The sequence below is a fragment of the Panthera tigris genome, chromosome A2 (genome assembly GCF_018350195.1).
Source record: "Panthera tigris isolate Pti1 chromosome A2, P.tigris_Pti1_mat1.1, whole genome shotgun sequence".
NCBI lineage: Eukaryota > Metazoa > Chordata > Mammalia > Carnivora > Felidae > Panthera > Panthera tigris.
This window is the reverse complement of record NC_056661.1, coordinates 134645888-134664735: the sequence shown is the minus strand read 5'-3', so window position 1 is coordinate 134664735 and position 18848 is coordinate 134645888. Positions and strand designations below refer to the sequence as shown.

Below are 18848 nucleotides of genomic sequence, written 5' to 3'. Positions count from 1 at the left end.
AGATAAAATATTTTTAGATAGAAAAAAAGCTTGCTGTCATCAGATCTCTATTCCAAGAAATACCAAAGGAAGTTCTTCAAATGAATGATTGATTCCTGATCAAACCATGTATCTTACCCCCCAAAATGAGCAATGCCAGAAATAATACGTATGTGGGAAATAAACTTTGTATTTTTAAATTATCTAAGAGATAATTGCTTAAAGAGAAAAAATTAACAATGAATGGATGTAGTTTATGACATAAATAGAAGTATATGTATGACAGAAGCACAAGAGATGGGACAGGATGAGAGAAATGGAAGAAACAATGGTAAGTTCTTACATTTTACCTGAAGTATTACAGTATTATTTGAAGGTACAAGGTCATAAGTTAAATATGCACCTTCCAACTAGAAAAACTAAAATTAAAACAAAATGTGTAACTAGCAAGTCAAACGTGGAGATGAAATTGGAATAAAAAACAACCAATTAATCAAAAACAGGAAGCAAACACATTACAACAAAACAAAACCCTATAGACCAATAATCCTTGTGCACAGAGAAGCAAAAATCATTAATAATATTAGAAAATAGAATCCAGCAACGTATGAAAAAGATACATTACATCCAAGTGACATTTGTACCAGGAACGTGAGGTTTGATAAACTTTCAAATATCAATCAGCACATTAAAAGGATCATATACCATGATCAAGTGGAATTCATTTCTGGAATGCAAGGATGGTTCAACATATGCAAATTGATAAAGTTATACATCACATCAATACAATAAAAGATAAAAATTATATGATCGTTTCAATAGATGCAGAAAAAGCATCTGACAAAAATTCAATATCCATTCATGATACAAAAAAACCTCTCAACAAATTGAATCTAGAAGGAACGTATCTCAACATAAAGGACAGGCCTAGAGCTAACATCATGCTCAATGGTGAGAAGTTGAAAGCTTTTCCTCTAAGATCATGAATAAGACATGGGTGCCAACTCTCACCACTACTATTCAACATAGTATTAGAAGTCCTAGCCAGAGTAATCAGGCAATAAAAAAAGGTATAAAAAGGCATCAAATATCAAAAATGAAGACGTAAAATTGTCTCTGTTTGCAGATGACATAATCTAATATATAGAAAATCCTAATGACTCCACAAAAATAATTGATCAATGAATTCAGTAAAGTTATAGAATAAAAAATCAACACGTGAAAATCAACACCATTTCTATACACTACCAACAAATTATCTGAAAAATAAATGAAATAATCCTATTAACAATAGCATCAAAAACAATAATATACTTAGGAATAAATTTAGCCAAAAAGGTAAAAGGTCTGTACACTTAAAACTATCAGACATTGATGAAAGAAATTGAAGAAGACATAAATGGAAAGATGATCGGTGGTTTATGGACTGGAAGAATTAATGTTGCAATGTCTATATTATCCAAAGTCATCTACAGATTTAGTTACAATCCCTAATAAGACTCTAATGGCATGTTTTACAGAAATATAAAAAAAACAAGCCTAAAATTTGCATGGTGCTACAAAAGACCATAGCCAAAGAACAGCCAAAGAAATCCTGAGAGAAAAAAAAAAGCTGAGGCATCATACTAATTTCAAATTATATTACAAAGTTATAATAATCAAAATAGTATGGGAGTCTGGTTCAAGATGTCAATAGGAAGATCCTGCACTCACATCCTTACATGGACATACTGCATCTATAGCTTTATATGGAACAATTTCCTCTTATTAAAATAAAACAAACAAACGGGGGCGCCTGGGTGGCTCAGTCTGTTAAGTGTCTGACCCTTGATTTCGGCTCAGGTCATGATCTTACAATTTATGACAATGAGCCCCACGTTGGGCTGTGCTGCCAGTGTGGAGTTTGCTTGGGATTCTCTCTCCCTCTCTCTCTGCCCCTCCCTTGCTCGCATATGATCTCCCTCTCTCACTCTCTCAAAAATAAATAAACTTAAAAAGAATAAGAAAAAAGACCCAGAAACTGGTGGTGCAACCCATTCACACTGAGCAAACAAGGGAGAAACCACATCAGAGAAGGCAGGAAAGTCTGAGACACAATCTCATCATAAACTCCACCCCTGGTATAGTGAACAAAAGTTGAAAGGGAACTCAAAACCCAGAGCTTCTCCCAGCAGAGTGAAGGGAAGAGAGGAGGCTGGTGGATGCAATCTCTGTGGTCTCTGCCTGGCTCTAGCTTGCCAGCACCTTACAGAAAGGAGCTTATACCATTCTCTGGTGCCTTGATTTTTATAGCTATTGCCAAGGAACACTTTTATATTGCCTGGCCCTTGGTGGCCCCGGGAGGTTTATGCTTGTGGGTCCATCCAGCAGGACTGCAGCTACCACCCCAGGGTACAACAAGAAGAAACAGACCCAGGAGCTCAATATTTCTGGGAAGAGGCCAATTAGTTTATCATCACAGCTACAGTTTTATGGGCAAGCTTCAAACTGAAAACACATCCAATGGCTAACTGTAAACCTTTCTTAAGACCTTGGAGGGTGCGTGCTATCTTCACACTCTCCCTCTGCCACACTCCAGAACACCAGCATCACACATTTTGCATTTGGTGCACTGCTGTCAGTGGCTGCGGCCCAGGAGATACACCTTGATCACCAGACTCTGGTGGCTAGGGGTCTGGTATTCCTGGGTTCTGCAGGACTGTAACAATTGGAGACACAGTTCTTGGCAGGCTACTACTCCCAAGGCACTGCATGGAGAGCAGAGTGAAACCCATCCCCAGTTTTTCTGAGAAAAAGTCTACTTGCTAGTCCTAGAACTTTGGCCTTAGGGGAAGGTTTCAAAATTGGCACACACCTGGAGACTACATAGGCACTCTCAGGGAATGCAGATCAGGGGACACCATCTTTGCATTCTTCCTCTGCTTCTCTACAGCTCATCAGTCCCTCCCAGAAAGAAGCTTGACACTTACCCGAAGCCCAGCTTTTTTGCAACTGCTTCCCAGGGGCTCCTCCTGATCACCTGGCTCTGGGAACCTGCAGGGCTCCTTTGTGGTCCCAAGGGACTGTATGTATATATATATATATATATATATATATATATATATACACATGCATACTTTAACAGCTGTTGCCTGAGGGTCTGGCTTCCAGTCAGCCTAAATCTAGGTGCTGACTGAAATACTACCCCCCACTTTGGAACATTGACTGGTCTTAGTACATTTTCAACTACTGGGAGCTATTAATAATTAAATAGGCTGTTTGTACACTCAGAAAGTTTTAAGAGTCAACCAAGAGCTAGGGCAGAGTTGAACAATATGGTTTATCTTCTACATAAGGACAACCCTCTAAGACTGGGAGATGCGGATATTTCATCTAATACACAGAAACCAATACAGATAGCCAAGAAAAATAAAGAAACAGAGGGATATTTTCCAAACAAAAGAATAAGACAACACCTCAGTAAGCTTAAGGAGCCTAGCACCATTAGACCAGCCTTACAAGAAATGTGAAAGTGTTCTTTAAGCTGAAACAAAATGATGCTAATTAATAATAGGAAAACACATGAAAGAATAATTCTCACTGGTAAAGGAAAATATATAGTAAAAACAGTATATTAATCATTTATAAAGCTGAAGTTAAAAGGTAAAAGTAAAAGGGGCACCTGGGTGGTTTAGTCGGTAAGCATCTGACTTCGGCCTAGGTCATGGTCTCACGATTCGTGAGTTCGAGCCCCATGTCAGGCTCTGTGCTTGCAGCTGAGAACCTGGAGCCTGCTTCAGATTCTGTGTCTCCCTCTCTCTCTGCCCCTCCCCTGCTCATGCTCTCTCTCTGTCTCTCAAAAATAAATAAATGTTAAAAAAAAAGGTAAAAGTAATAAGAATAACTTGTAACTAGAATAAATTAGTTAAGAGAGGGGCACCTGGGTGTCTCAGTTGGTTAAGTGGCTGACTTCAGCTCAGGTCATGATCTCACATTTCATGAGTTCAGGCCCCACATTGAGCTCTGTGACGACAGCTTCAGCTTCTGTTTCTTCCTCTCTCTCTCTGCCCTTCCCTCGCTTGTGCTCTCTCTCTCAAAAATAAACATAATTTTTAAAAAATAATTAGTGAAGGGCTACACAAGATTAAAAGATGTAAAATGTGACATCAGAAATAAAATGTGGGTGAAAGAGTAAAAATACAGAGCAGTAGAATATGTTCAAACTTCAGTTTTTATCAACTTAAATTAGTTATAAAAATAAGTTATATAAGTTTCATGGTAGTCACCAAGCAAAAGCCCATAGTAGATATGCAAAAGATAATAAGAAATGAATCTAAGCATACCGCTGAAGAAAGTCATTAAATAACAGAGGAGAAGAACAGGAGAAGAAAAAAGAAACAAGGGAACTACAAAACAGCTGGAAAACGATTAACAAAATGGCAATAGGTATATACCTATCAATAATTACTTAAAATATAAGTACACTAAATTCTCCACTCAAAAGACAAAGAATGAATTGATTTAAAAAAGAACCCATCTATATGCTGCCCACAAGAAACCCAATTTAGAAATAAGGCCACACACAGACTGAAAGTAAAGGAATGGAAAAAGATATTCCATGAAAATGGGAGCCAAAAGAAAGCTGATGGTAGCTATATTTATATCAGGCAAAACACTTTGAAACAAAAACTAATAATAAAGAAGGGCATTACATATTGATAAAGGGGTCAATCCAACAAGAGGATACAACATTTATAAATAATTATGCATCCAACATAGAAGCACCTAAATATATAAAGCAATTATTAACAGACCTAGAGGGAGAAATAGACAGCAATACAATAATAGTAGGGGACTTTAATGTACTACTTACATTCCTGGGTAGATCATCCAGACAGAAAATCAATAAGGAAACATTGGCCTTAAGCAACACTTTAAACCAAATGAACTTAACAGATATATAAATAATATTCTATCCAAAAGCACTATAATACACATTCTTCTAAAGTGCATATGGAACAGTCTCCAAGGTGGATCATATATCGGGCCACAAAACAAGTCTTAACAAATTTAAGAAGACTGAAGTCACATTAAGCACTTTTTCTGACCACAATGATATGAAACTAGAAGTCAATTACTAGGAGAAAACTGGAAAAGTTCACAAATATCTGGAGACTAAGCATGCTACTGAACAACCAGTGGGTCAATAAAGAAATCAAAAGCAAAATCAAAAAATACCTTGAGGCAAAAGAAAAGAGAAATGCAGCACACATCAAATGGGATTCAGCAAAAGCAGTTCTAAGAGGGAAGTTCATAGCAATAAATGCCTAAGTCAAGAAACTAGAAAAAGAAGATCAAAGCCCAAAGTTAGTAGGAGGAAGGAAATAACAAAGATAAAAGCAGAAATTAATGTGAGAGAGACTAAAAAGACATTCTGTGCTCATGGATGGAAGAACTGATAATGTTAAAATGTCCATACTACCCAAAGCAATTCAGATTCAATGTAATTCCACTAAAAATTCCTATGGCATTTTTTACAACCCAAAGTTTGTATGGAACCACAAAAGATAGTGAATAGCCAAAGCAATTTTGAGGAGGAAAAAAAAAGATGGAGGCATCATGTTCCCTGATTTCAAACTATGTTATAAAGCTATAGTAATCAAAACAGTATGGTCCTGGCATAGAAACACACACAGAGATTGATGGAACAGAGAGACCAGAAGTAAATCCATACATTTATGGTCAATTAATTGATGACAAAGGAGCCAAGAACATACAATTAGGAAAGGATAGACTTAAATAAATGGTGTTAGGAACACTGGACAGTCACATGCAAAAGAATGAAAACTGGACCATATCTTAAACCATTTACAAAAAGTAACTCAAATGGATTAAACACTTCAATGTAAGACATGAAACCATAAAACAGGTGGAAAGTCCCCTGGCACTGGTGTTGACGATTTTTTGGATTTGACACCAAAAGCAAGAAAAGCAAAAATAAGCAGGTGGGACTGCATCAAACTAAAAACCTTCTGCACAGCAAAGGTAACCATCAACAAAATGAAAAGGCACCTGTTGAATGGGAAAAAATATTTACAAAGTATGTATCTGATAAGGGGATTAATATCCAAAATATATAAAGAATTCATGTGACTTATTAAAACAATCTGATTAAAAAATAGGCAGAAAATCTGAATAGATATTTTTCTAAAGAAGACACACAGATGTCCAACAAATACATGAAAAGGTACTCGACATCACTAATCATCAAGGAAATGCAAATCAAAACCACAGCGAGGTATCATCTCACACCAGTTGTAAGGGCTATTAGCAAAAGGAAATAATAAGCATTGGCAAGGATGTAGAGAAAAGGGAATTCTTGTGTACTATTGGTGGAAGTGTGAACTAGTAGAGCCACTATGTACCAGTTTGGTACGATATGGAGGTTCTTTTTTAAAAAATTCAAAATAGGACAATCATACAACCCAGCAATCCCACTTCTGATGATTTAGCCAAAGAAAATAAAAACATTAACTCAAAAAGATATCTGTACCTCCATGTTAATTGCAGCATTATTTACGTTAACTAAGATATGGATCTGTCAGCTCCACCTTCTGCCCCACACCAGCTGTGGGCACCAGGGTCCCGCATTTCATTGTTAGGAGGCACTGGCCCTGTGAGCCCACAATGTCAGGCCCCAGTGGGGACTTGGGCATGCCAGTGGAGGCAGGTGAGGATGTCAGCTTTGGTGCTGCCATCAACTCCATGTTGGACCAGATCAACTCCTGTCTGGACCACCTGGAGGAGAAGAACGACCACCTCCAAGCCTGCCTCCAGAAGCTGCTTGAGTCCAACTGGTAGAGACAGCCTGAGTTCCAGCAGAAGCCTGGGGAGGCCCCTAGTGATGGCAGTCCTTAGGCTCTTAGAGCCCCCAACCAGCCCCAACCCTGCCTCCCTGGATTAGGCTCTGACCTGGGCACTCACCAGCTGGCTTAGATACCTTCTCAAGGTCTGGCTGACAGGTCCCCTGGTGGACCTGCCCACCTGGGTCCTCCCCTTGACATGCCTAGGCCAGCCCCAAACACCTGGGGCTGCCTGCCTGGCCTGCCTGCCCAATTGCAGGGCACCCCCCACACTGCCCAGGCCTGGAGTGCCCACATTAATTGGTTCTCACAACAACAACAACAACAACAACAAACCAACAAAAAACAATAGCTATGACATGGAAACAGCTTAAGCATTCATCGACGGATGAATGGATAGAGAAAATATAGTAAATGTGTACAATAGGAATTATTAAGTTATAAAAAAAAGAAGGAAATACTGCTATCTGTGACAAGATGGATAAAACTTGAGGGCACTATGCTAAGTGAAATAAGTCAGGGAAAGACAAATACTGTGTGATCTCATGTATATGTGGAATGTAAAAAAACCAAACTCATATAAACAAATTTTTGGTTGATAGAGGCAAGATTTAGGGGCTGGTGGAAAAGGGTGAAAGTGGTTAAAAGGTACAAATTTCCAGTAAGATAAAAAAGTTCTTGGGATGTAACACATAATAGCATGGTGACTATACTTTTTTTTTTCAATTTTTTTTTTTAAATTTTTTTTTTAATGTTTATTTATTTTTGAGACAGAGAGAGACAGAGCATGAACGGGGGAAGGGCAGAGAGAGAGGGAGACACAGAATCGGAAGCAGGCTCCAGGCTCTGAGCCATCAGCCCAGAGCCCGACGCGGGGCTCGAACTCACGGACCGTGAGATCGTGACCTGAGCTGAAGTCAGACGCTTAACCGACTGAGCCACCCAGGCGCCCCATGGTGACTATACTTAATAATACTATATTGTATACTTCAAAGCTACTGACAGTGGATAATAAAAGTTCTTATCACACACACAAAAATTGTAATAATATGAGGTGATGGATGTGCTAATTAAACTTATTGTGGTAACCATTGTGTGATATATGTATACTAAATTATCATGCTGTATACTTTAAATTTACACAATGTTATAGGTCAATTATATCTCAATAAAACTGGGGGAAAATTAATCAGTACAATTCAACATATTTACCACATAAAGAAGAAAATCACAGGATCATCTCAATAGAGGCAGAAAAGGTATTGATAAAATTGAATTCTCATTCATGACAAATACTCTCAGCAAACTAGGAATAGAAGGGTTCTACCTGAACCTGATGAAGGACATTTAGGAAAAACCTATACACAGCATCATATTTAGTGGTGAAAGACTTAATGTATTCTCCTAAAATCAGGAGAAGGCAAAGATGTATACTCTCACCATTTTTACCTAAAAAAGGCCCACATACATAAAATAAAGGTCTACATATTGGGATGGAAAAAGTTAAACTGTCATTATTTGCATATGACAGATCATATACACAGAAAATCCTAAGGAATCTACAAAAGAGTTACTAGAACTAATAAGTGAATTTAGTAGGTTCCAGCATATAAGATCAGTATATAAAAATCAATCGTATTTTTATATTCTGCCAATAAACAATTGGAAAACAATGGCATTTGTGATAGCATCAAATATAAGAAATATTTAGGAATATATATAACCAGCATAATACCTATACAGTGAATAATACAAAATATTGCTGACAAATTAAATAAGACCTAAATAAACACAGAGATACAGCATGATCGTGGCAGGAAGATTTAATATTGACCATCTATTGAGTCAATTTTTGCTAAATTTGCAGATTTAAAGCAACCCTAACAAAAATCCCAGCAGGATTTTTTTTGTTTCGTTTTTAAAGAGATCAATATACTCTTTTAAACACATGACTTCATTTTTAATCCAGAAAATTCTGGTGTATCTCCTTGGCTCTGAACTGGAAACAGCCCACAGATATTCAAGTAAGCCTGGTTTACAACTGAATTCTTTCCGTGATGACCACACATCGATTTGGGGCATTTTTTTTCTCTTTGGAAGGAGAAAACAAACTGATCAATTTCATTTGGTTTCTGGACCTCTGTGTCTTCAAGGGGCCTAAACAATCAATGTTCTATTTCCTTCTTGACAAATCCTCCAAGGGGTATTTAAGTCCAAATATAATAATATTTTCACTAAAATATTTTTTTAAAGCAAACTCAGCATGAGTTGGTTTTGTCAAACCAGTTTATTGTTCAGACATTTCCGACAATTTACCCTGGAATTTTCAAAACTGTCCTTGTTAGTAATGAAATAGGAACGAGTGAAATATGTAGCACCTGTGTGGTGTAATTTGAGAAGTGAGGCAGGATGTTCCTGCCCCTGTCTTCCTTGTTTCTCAACAGTCTTATTAAAACATGATATATTGTGGTATTTTGTGCTATGGTAAATAGAGCACAGAAACTGAAATAAAACTCCCTGTTCTGCCCTTGAGTGACCCGTGTCACTGGCCTCATGACACTTAACTTTTCTGGGCCTAGGTTTTTTTATTTGAAACAAAAGTACCTTCCTTTTTTTTTTTTTTTTTTTAAGTTTATTTATTTATTTTAAGAGAGAGAGTGTGTGTATGCAAGTGAGGCAGGGGCAGGGGTCGGGGGAGAGAATCTGAAGTAGGATCTGTGCTGAAAGCATAGAGTCAGATGTGGGGCTTGAACTCGTGAACCGGGAGCTCATGACCTGAGCCAAAGGCAGACGCTTAACCAACTGAGCCACCCAGGTGCCCCCAAAACAAAAGTACCATCTAACTTCTGAAATCTTTTCCTTCTATAATCATCAAGTACCTCAAATAATCTCGGAATAGCTCTCCCCCCCCTCACCCCCCCTCACCACCCCCCCCCCCTGCTGCCTTTCAGCTGAACACTGAGGGCTGGAATCAGAATCCCTACGTTTAGTCAGAAGGAAATCATCAGATACTGTAAAGGAAATGGGGTCCTTAACATCGAGTGACACCCCCGGTGCATGGAGCGAGGATGGGAGCAGTGAAAACCATGCTGGAACAGAAAGTGAATAAGGAGTGACAAAGCCAAAGACAATGGACCCAAAGTTAGAAAACTGCATAAAACAACTAGGAAACACAGGCTGAAGAGACATTTCATCCAGCTAATCCTAGCGGAGACCATACCTGTAAGGGGTAGGGGGCAACTATGTTGTTCCAAATATTTAACACCAAACAGACAGAAAGTACTCTGTTACTTGAAGGCAAAGGCAATTCATACCTTATTAACTTATTTTTACCTCCAATATCTAATAATACTATATAGTAGTTCTTAAAATCAAGGACAGACAGAGACCAGTCTTGAAGGTTCCTTCAGTAGACAAACCAGTTTAGTCAGGTAGGCAAAGCTTAATTTAGCTTATTTTGCAAGGCTAACTTAACCTGGATCATTCCTTGCCGGTGCTTCTGGAAATGCTAAGCAAAACTTGAACTGTTTCCCATGGTTGATGTGAGGTAACCACTGAAAATTTTAATATTGTAACCAATCACTATGAAGAATAAACAGTCACTGCTTTCTCCCTATGTAAGCTGTTTTATAACAATATACCACTCAGCTTCATTCCATGTTCTGGTCCAAATGCTCCTGGTTTGCAAATTGTCCTGTTTGGTGTGTGCATAATAAATTTGTGCTAATTATTACTACAGTGATTCTTTGGTTCTACTTTGACTATTTTGAACCTTTGACACAGTACTATAATAGATATGTAGATTTTGGCAAGAATTGGTAAAAATATGATGATGATGATGATGATGATGATGATGCGATGGTGGTGTCCTTGCCTAACCAGAAACCCCAGTTCAGTTCAAGTTCCTCTCAAGAACTGTAAGAGGTTCGAATGCTCACCACCACCACCGCCACTGCCACCACTGTGACTGCCACCCTCATCACCACCAAAATACGTATCTACATTTCTTTCATTTAAGATTTTCGAACTCCTAGAGTCACTGAATGGAATACGTTGATAATATCAGGACAAAAAACAAAGAAAAGGAACTGGTACTGTGGAAAATATATGTAATCAGCTTGCAAACACTGTCCATCCAGGTTCCTGATCATCCAAATAAGGCCCCTTTCAATGGCCTTTCTCTCTGACCATGGGCCAATACCCACATAATAGTTTCTCTCTTGAACCATGCTTCCTAATGATCCCCTAGTTTTTTGGACTTTGGAGTTCCTCAAGCCATTTTTTGGTCTTTATTTCCTTCTTCCATCATTTTCTGCCCACCAAAGTCCTTTTTCCTTGCAGAAGAGTTTTTAGTTTATTTCACAGAAACTTTTTGGCCAATTAGTCAAAAAGCTTAAAGTTCCCATCAAACCAGAGGGGGGGGGGGCGGAAGAAAAAAAGATTAGTTATCTACTAAATTAATGTTTATCAATACAAATATTTTTATGCTAGGTCCTGTGTTAAGTGTTATCTCATAAATTATCACACTTAATATATTGAGAAATAGTATCATATATTGTTGAGTTTGGGCTCTGTACATGGACTTGGGTTTGAGTAATGGTTACTCCATTTACTAGTTGAGAATGACCTTTGAGAAACTACTGAAGTCTCTGATTCCAAGTTCTTTATCTGAATAATGGAGATAATATTAGTACCTACTTCAGAGGGTTTTTACAAAGATTAAATAAATGAAAAATAAGTACTACTGAGAACCTATTATATGGCCAACACAGAGAAAGTGTAATCTTTAAAATCTAGACAAATGCAGATGAGCAAACAAAAGCCTGTGGTCAAACAGATAAGATTTTCATTAAATAAATAAAATATTAAATTATTAAACTTTAAAGTTCATTAGGTAGAACAAGGGATTCATGAGGACCTGAGAGAGTTTTCATGAAGGACCTCGATTAATCCTTTGAACAATTAATCAAATCTCTACAGAAGGTACTGAAAAATTAAAGGGCCATACTAGATGATTTTGAAGGTTTCTTCCAATTTGGATCTATCTGACTCTGACTCAAGGTTGTGATTTACGTTTTTTTGCTGTCCTTGAGGATGGATGTGGAGAACAGAAAAAAAAGCTCTTGTTGTAACTTTATATTTTTTAATTTATTTTTCTATTTACAAACCTAGTACATTTTAATAATCATTTTTATAAGGACCTTTAAAAAATTTAGCCTGTTATAAATTGGCCATGCACAACTCTTAGGTTCCTTTTGGTAAATAATGATAGCCATCAATGATTAGAGGTAGGTGAGGGATAACTACTTTCCCTCAACCTCAATAATGGGTTATTATAAAAGCAAGAATCTTAGATGAAATTTTGTTTTACATTCAAATATTTGTTTTTTTTATTTTTAATTAAAAATTTTTATTTATTTATTTTATTTTTTAATATGAAAATTATTGTCCAATTGGTTTCCATACAACACCCAGTGCTCCTCCCAACAGGTGCCCTCCTGATTGCCCATCACCCACACTCCCCTCCCTCCCACTTGCCATCAACCCTCAGTTTATTCTCAGTTTTTAAGAGTCTCTTATGGTTTGGCTCTCTCCCTAACTTTTTTTTTTTCTTCCCCTCCCCCATGGAGAGTGTTATGCTAAGTGAAATAAGTCATGCAGAGAAAGACAGATACCACATATTTTCACTCTTATGTGGATCCTGAGAAACTTATCAAATATTTGTTTTAAAAAACATTCATTAGAAAGCAGATACCGGGGCACCTGGGTGGCTCAGTCAGTTAAGCTTACAACTTGGGCTCAGCTCATGATTTCACAGTTAGTTTGAGCCCCACTTCAAGCTCTGTGCTGACAGTTCAGAGCGGGGAGCGTGCTTTGGATTCTGTGTCTCCCTCTCTCTCTGCCCCTTGCCTGCTCGCAGTGTGTCTCACTCTCTCAAAAATAAATAAAAACATTAAAAAGTTTAAAAAAGGGGCACCTGGGCGGCTCAGTCAGTTGAGCGTCCAACTTTGGCTCAGGTCATGATCTCATGGTTTGTGGGTTCGAGCCCCACATTGGGCTCTGTGCTGACAGCTCAGAGCCTGGACCCTGCTTGGATTATGTTTGTGTGTCTGTCTCTCTACTCCTCCCCCGCTCATGCTCTCTCTCTGTAAAAAATAAACATTAAAAATTTTTTTCTTAAAAATTAAAAAAAAAGAGAAAGCAGATACCAAGTAGTTCATATAACTTTGTTTTATAAATTTGATGAAGTCTCAGTTTTCTATCCTATTAGATGATATAACAACATCCTGCATGAAAAGTTCACTTGAGGCAGACATAACAGTATTCTAAAAGTAGATCATTTAATTTATCATCAGAATTAGTCAACCAGAAATCTTTCTTACCAAGGCTGGATTAGAAGACACTTAAGAGATCAAGCACCATCCTTGAGGTGCTTGGGTTCTCAAAGATGCTTATACTTTATTCTGTCAAAATAATTTCCAAAATATTTCAGCCAGATCATACAATTTGAATATTTATTTAACCAAAAAGATATTTCTAACATTCATTTAGCTAATTAACAAGTCACTAATTTCACCCACTAAAACTCACTTCTGGCATTTATTACACTAATTAACCAAGGCAAGGCTCTAATGATGATCAATGATAAAATTAGAAAAGTGCTGGTAGCAGCTGCCTCTATTGTCTGAACTTCCTCTTTAGAATTCAAGCTGACCACCGTTAGGGCATGGATTTCAGATTAGGATAACTGCCTAACTAGGGAGTAATAAGTGATAAAGAGAAAATCTTAAAAGCAGCCAGAGAAAAAGACACATTGCAAAGATAATGACTATACATATTTATCAGAAAGGATATATGCCAGGAAAAAAAAATGAGATTTCTAAAGTGCTAAAAGAAGAACAATGTCAACCTAAGGTTTCTATATTTGATGAAAAATATTTCCTAAAAATAGTAAAAAAAATAAATAAAACAGGAGAAAAAAAACATATCATCATTCAATACAGGCAGAAAAATATTAGGCAAAACTCAATACCTATTCATGACAAAAACTTTGAGTTGATCAGGACAAGAGGAGACATCTTGTCTCCTGTTATAGACATCTATAAAATGTCCTATTATAGGACATCCAGATGTCCTGTTATAGACATCTATAAAAACAAAACAAAAAACCTCAAAAACACAGGGGAGGTCTTTAAAGATAGTGACACAAGAGACTCCTGAACTTCCCTCCTCCCATGACACATGGAATGAACAGCTACACAGGAGCATCACACATCCCCACCCCAGCTATACATCTGGGACCCATACAGAGAAAAGAACCAAAAACACTTAACTCCCAGTTTCTCCCTGGAAAGGGCCTAATCCTATAATTTCCAAAACACTGCCTGGAGTTCTGGCTTCCAACTAGCCTAATTACAATTTTTCTCTTTGGGACACTGATGGATCTTGGCTCACCCTCAACTACTAGGAGCCACTAAGAACTAAGAAGTCAACTTGAACAATCACAAAAGTTTGAGAAACAACCAGGAGCCCAGGTCAGGATGGTTGACAAGGCTTATCTCCTATAAGACCACTCTCTCAAGACTAAAGAGAAAGGACTCTAAGAATACCACTACAGAAAATCACCAAATCACAAAGGGAGGGAACAAAAGAAGAAAGTAACAAAGGATTTACAGAAAACAAATAGCAATAAGTCCAAACCTATAAATAATTACTTTAAACGTAAATGGACTAAATTCTCCAATCAAAAGACACAGGGTGCCTGCATGTATAAGAAAAATAAGACCCAACTATATGCTGCATATACACTCATAAAAGGGCCAATACAACAAGAGAACATAATATTTGTAAATAATTATGAATCGAACATAAGATCATTTAAATATACTAAGCAAATACTAACAGACCTAGAGGGAGAAACAGCAAAACAAAAAGAGTAGGAAACTTTAATACTCCACTTACATCAATGGATAGATCATCCAGACAAGAAATCAATAAGAAAACATTGGACTTAAGTGACATGTTAGACCAGATGAACTAATAGACATTTATAGAACATTTCAACCAAAAGCAGAATTCCATCTTCTCAAGTACACAAGGGACATTCTCCAGAATAGATCATATGTTTATGATCTACAACATCTTATAAATTTAAGTAGTCAATAAATTTAAGATTTAACAAAAAACAAGTCTTAGTAAATTTGAAAAGATGAAAATCATATCAAGCATCTTTTCTGACCTCTGACCACAATGTTATAAAACTAGAGATCAAATACAAGAAAACTGGAAAATCCACAAATACATTTAGATTAAACAATATAGTATTGAAAAACAATGGGTTAAAGAAAATAGCAAAAGAAAAGCTAGTAAAATCTTGAGACAAATGAAAATGGAAATAAAACATACCAAAATTTATGGGATGCAGCAAAAGCAATTCTAAAAGGGGAGTTCATAGCAATAAAAGCCTGCTTTGAGAAATAAGAAAGATCACAAATGAAGTCTCTCCCTGTATACCTCAAAGAACTAGAAAAATAATAATAATAAAAGCTCAAAGATAGAAGGAAGGAAAATAGCAAAGATCAGAGAGTAAATTAATGAAATAGAGGCTAAAAAGACAATAAGAAAGATCACTAAAACTAAGAGCTGGTTTTTTGAAAAGATAAAACAGACAAACTTTTAGCTAGACTCAACAAAAAGAGAGGAGGATGCAAATAAATAGATTCAGAAATGAAAAAGGAGACATTACAACTGATGTCACAAAAACACAAAGGATCATGAGACTACTATGAACAATTATATGTCAGTGAACAAGAAAATCTAGAAGGAATGGATACATTTTTAGAAGCATAAACCTGCCAAGATTGAATCATGCAGGAAAATAAAATCTAAACAGATTGATTACCGGTAAGGAGATTGAATCAGTAATTAGAAACCTGTCAACACACAAAAGTCCATGACCAGTTTCACTGGTGAATTCTACCACACATTTAAAGAATTAATACCAATCCTTCTCAAACTTTCCCAAAAAATAGAAGAGGAAAGAAAACTTCCAAACTCATTTTACAAGGCCATCATTACTCTGATATCAAAATCATACAAGGACACTACAAGAAAAGAAAAATAAAGGCCAATATCCCTCATAAACACAGATGCAAAGTCCTCAGCAAAATATTGGCAAGTCAAATTCAATAATACATTAAAAGGATCACATACCGTGACCAAGTGGATTTTTACTCTAGAGATTCCAGGATGGCTCAACACGTGCAAAATCAATGTAATATATCAAATTAACAAAATAAAGGGGAAAGGTACAATCTTCCAATTAGAAGATACATAAATAGTAGGGATGTAATGTAGAACATGAGGAGTATGGCTAACGTTGCTGTATGATATATAAGAACGTTTCAAGAGAGTAAGTCTGGAGTGTTCTCATCACAAAAAAGAAAAATTTTTCCCTTTTTTCTTTCTTTTCTATTTATTATGTCTATATAAGAAAATAGATGTTAGCTGAACCTACTATGGTAAACATTTCACAATACATGTAACTCAAACTATCACACTATGCCTTAAACTTGTACAGTGATGTGTATCAATTATTTCTGAATAAAACTTGAAAAATCATATGATAATCTCAGTAGATGCAGAAAAAGTATTTGATAAAATTTAACATTGATTCATGAAAAAACCTCACAACAATCTGGATATAGAGGAAACATACCCCAACATTAATAAAGGACATAAATGACAAGTCCACAGCCAACATCATCTCAAGGTGAAAAGCTGAAAGCTTTTCCTCTAAGATCAGAAACAAGGCAAGGATGTCCATTATCTCCACTTTTATTGAACATCAGAAGTCCTAGCCAGAACAATTAGTCAAGAAACAGAAATAAAAAGCATCCAAACTGTAAAGGAAAAAGTAAAACTGTCACTATTCAGATAATATGATATTATATAAAACACTCTAAGGACACCACCAAAAAATTGACAGAACTAAACAACGCAATCAGTAAAGTTGAAGGATACGAAATGAATATACAAATTTCAGTTGTGTTCCTATACATGAATAACAAACTATCAGAAAGAGCAACTAAGAAATCAATCTCATTTATAACTGCATCAAAGGTATAAAATACCTAGGAATAGGGGCGCCTGGGTGACTCACTCAGTTAAGCGTCCAACTATGGCTCAGGTCATGATCTCACTGCTTGTGAGTTCGAGCCCCACGTCGGGCTCTATGCTGACAGCTCAGAGCCTGGAGCCTGCTTCAGACTCTGTCTCCCTCACTCTCTGCCCTCCCCCGCCCCCAAAAAATAAATATTAAAAAATTTTTTTAAAGAAATAAAATCATAAAAATAAATTCTTAAAAAAAATACCTAGGAATAAGTTTAACCAAGGAGGTGAAAGACCTTGGTAAACTTGGTACACTGATAAACTGTAAGACATTGATGAAATTAAAGATGATAAAAATAAATGGAAAAATATTCTGTGCTCCAAGGATCGGAAAAACTTACATTGTTAAAATGTCCATAGTATCCAAAGCAATCTGCATTCAACGCAATTCCTATGAAAATTCTAATGGGATTTTTTTTTAACAGTAATAGAACAATCTAAAATTTGTCTGAAGCCACAAAAGACTACCAATAGCACAATCTTGAGGAATAATAAAATAAAAACAACAAAAACAAAGCTGGAGGCAGCATGTTCCCAGATTTCAAACTATATTACAAAGCCATAGTAATCAAAATAATTTGGTATTGGCATAGAAACAGACCCATAAATCAATGGAACAGAACAGAGCCCAGAAATAAACCCATACATACATGGTCAATTAATTTATGACAAAGGAACCAATGGAGACCAATGGAGAAACAATAGTCTTTTCAATAGATGGTTCTGGGAAAATTGAACGGCCACATGCAAAAGAATGAAATTGGACCACTGTCTTATACCACTCACAAAAATTAACTTAAATGGATTAAAGAATTAAAAATAAGGACTGAAATCACAAAACATCTAGACAAAACATAGGGGGTAAGCTCCTTGACATAGGTCTTGGGAATGCGTTTTTGGATTTGACCCCAAAAGCAACAAAAGCAAAAAAAACAAGTGGGACTACATCAAATCAAAAAGCTTCTGTACAGCAAAGGTTAACTATGAAAAAAAGGAAAAGACAATCTATGGAATGGAAGAAAATATTTGCAAATCATATATCTAATAATGGGTTAATATTTAAACTACATGAAGAACTCATGCAACTCGATTGCAAAAAAAAAAACCATCTTTTTTTTTTAAGTTTATTTATTTATTTTGAGAGAAAGAGACAGACAGACAGACAGTATGAGTGGGAAAGGGGCAGAGAGAGAGGGAGGCAGAAAATCCCAAGTAGGATCTGCACTGTCAGCCCTGAACCTGATGAGGGGTTCAAACCCACAAAACCGTGAGATCATGACCTGAGCCAAAATCAAGAGTCAGATGCTTAACCGACTAAACCACCCAGGCATCCCAAAACAATCTGATTTTAAAAATGGGCAGAGGATGTGAATAGACATTTTCCTAAAGAAGACATACAGATGTCCAACAGGTATATGAAAAGGATGCTCAACATCACTAATTCTCAGGGAAATGTAAATCAAAACCATAATGACAGGGATGCTAATAGAATGGCTATTATCAAAAAGACAAAAAATAACAAGTATTCTCAAAGATGTGGAAGAAGGGAACCCTTGTGTACTGCTGGTGGGAATATAAATTGGTACAGACACTGAAAAAAACATCTGGAGTTTCCTCAAAAAATTCAAAATAGAATTATATTATCTACCAATCCCACCTGTGGGTATTTATTCAAAGGAAAATCAATCACCATCTCAGAAAGATATCTGCACCTCTATGTTCATTGCAGCATTATTTCCAATATCCAAGACACTGAAACAATGTAAGAGTTCATTAATGGATGAATTAATGAAGAAAAGCTGTATATACATACAATGGAATATTATGAGAATATTAGTTTTTCAGATATCCATTCTC

General features: G+C 36.5%; 1 pseudogene; it reads left to right on the top strand.

Moving 5' to 3' along the window:
• Positions 1–6645: 6645 nt before the first annotated feature.
• LOC102956496 lies at positions 6646–6876 on the top strand (annotated as a pseudogene).
• The last annotated feature ends 11972 nt before the right edge of the window (positions 6877–18848 follow it).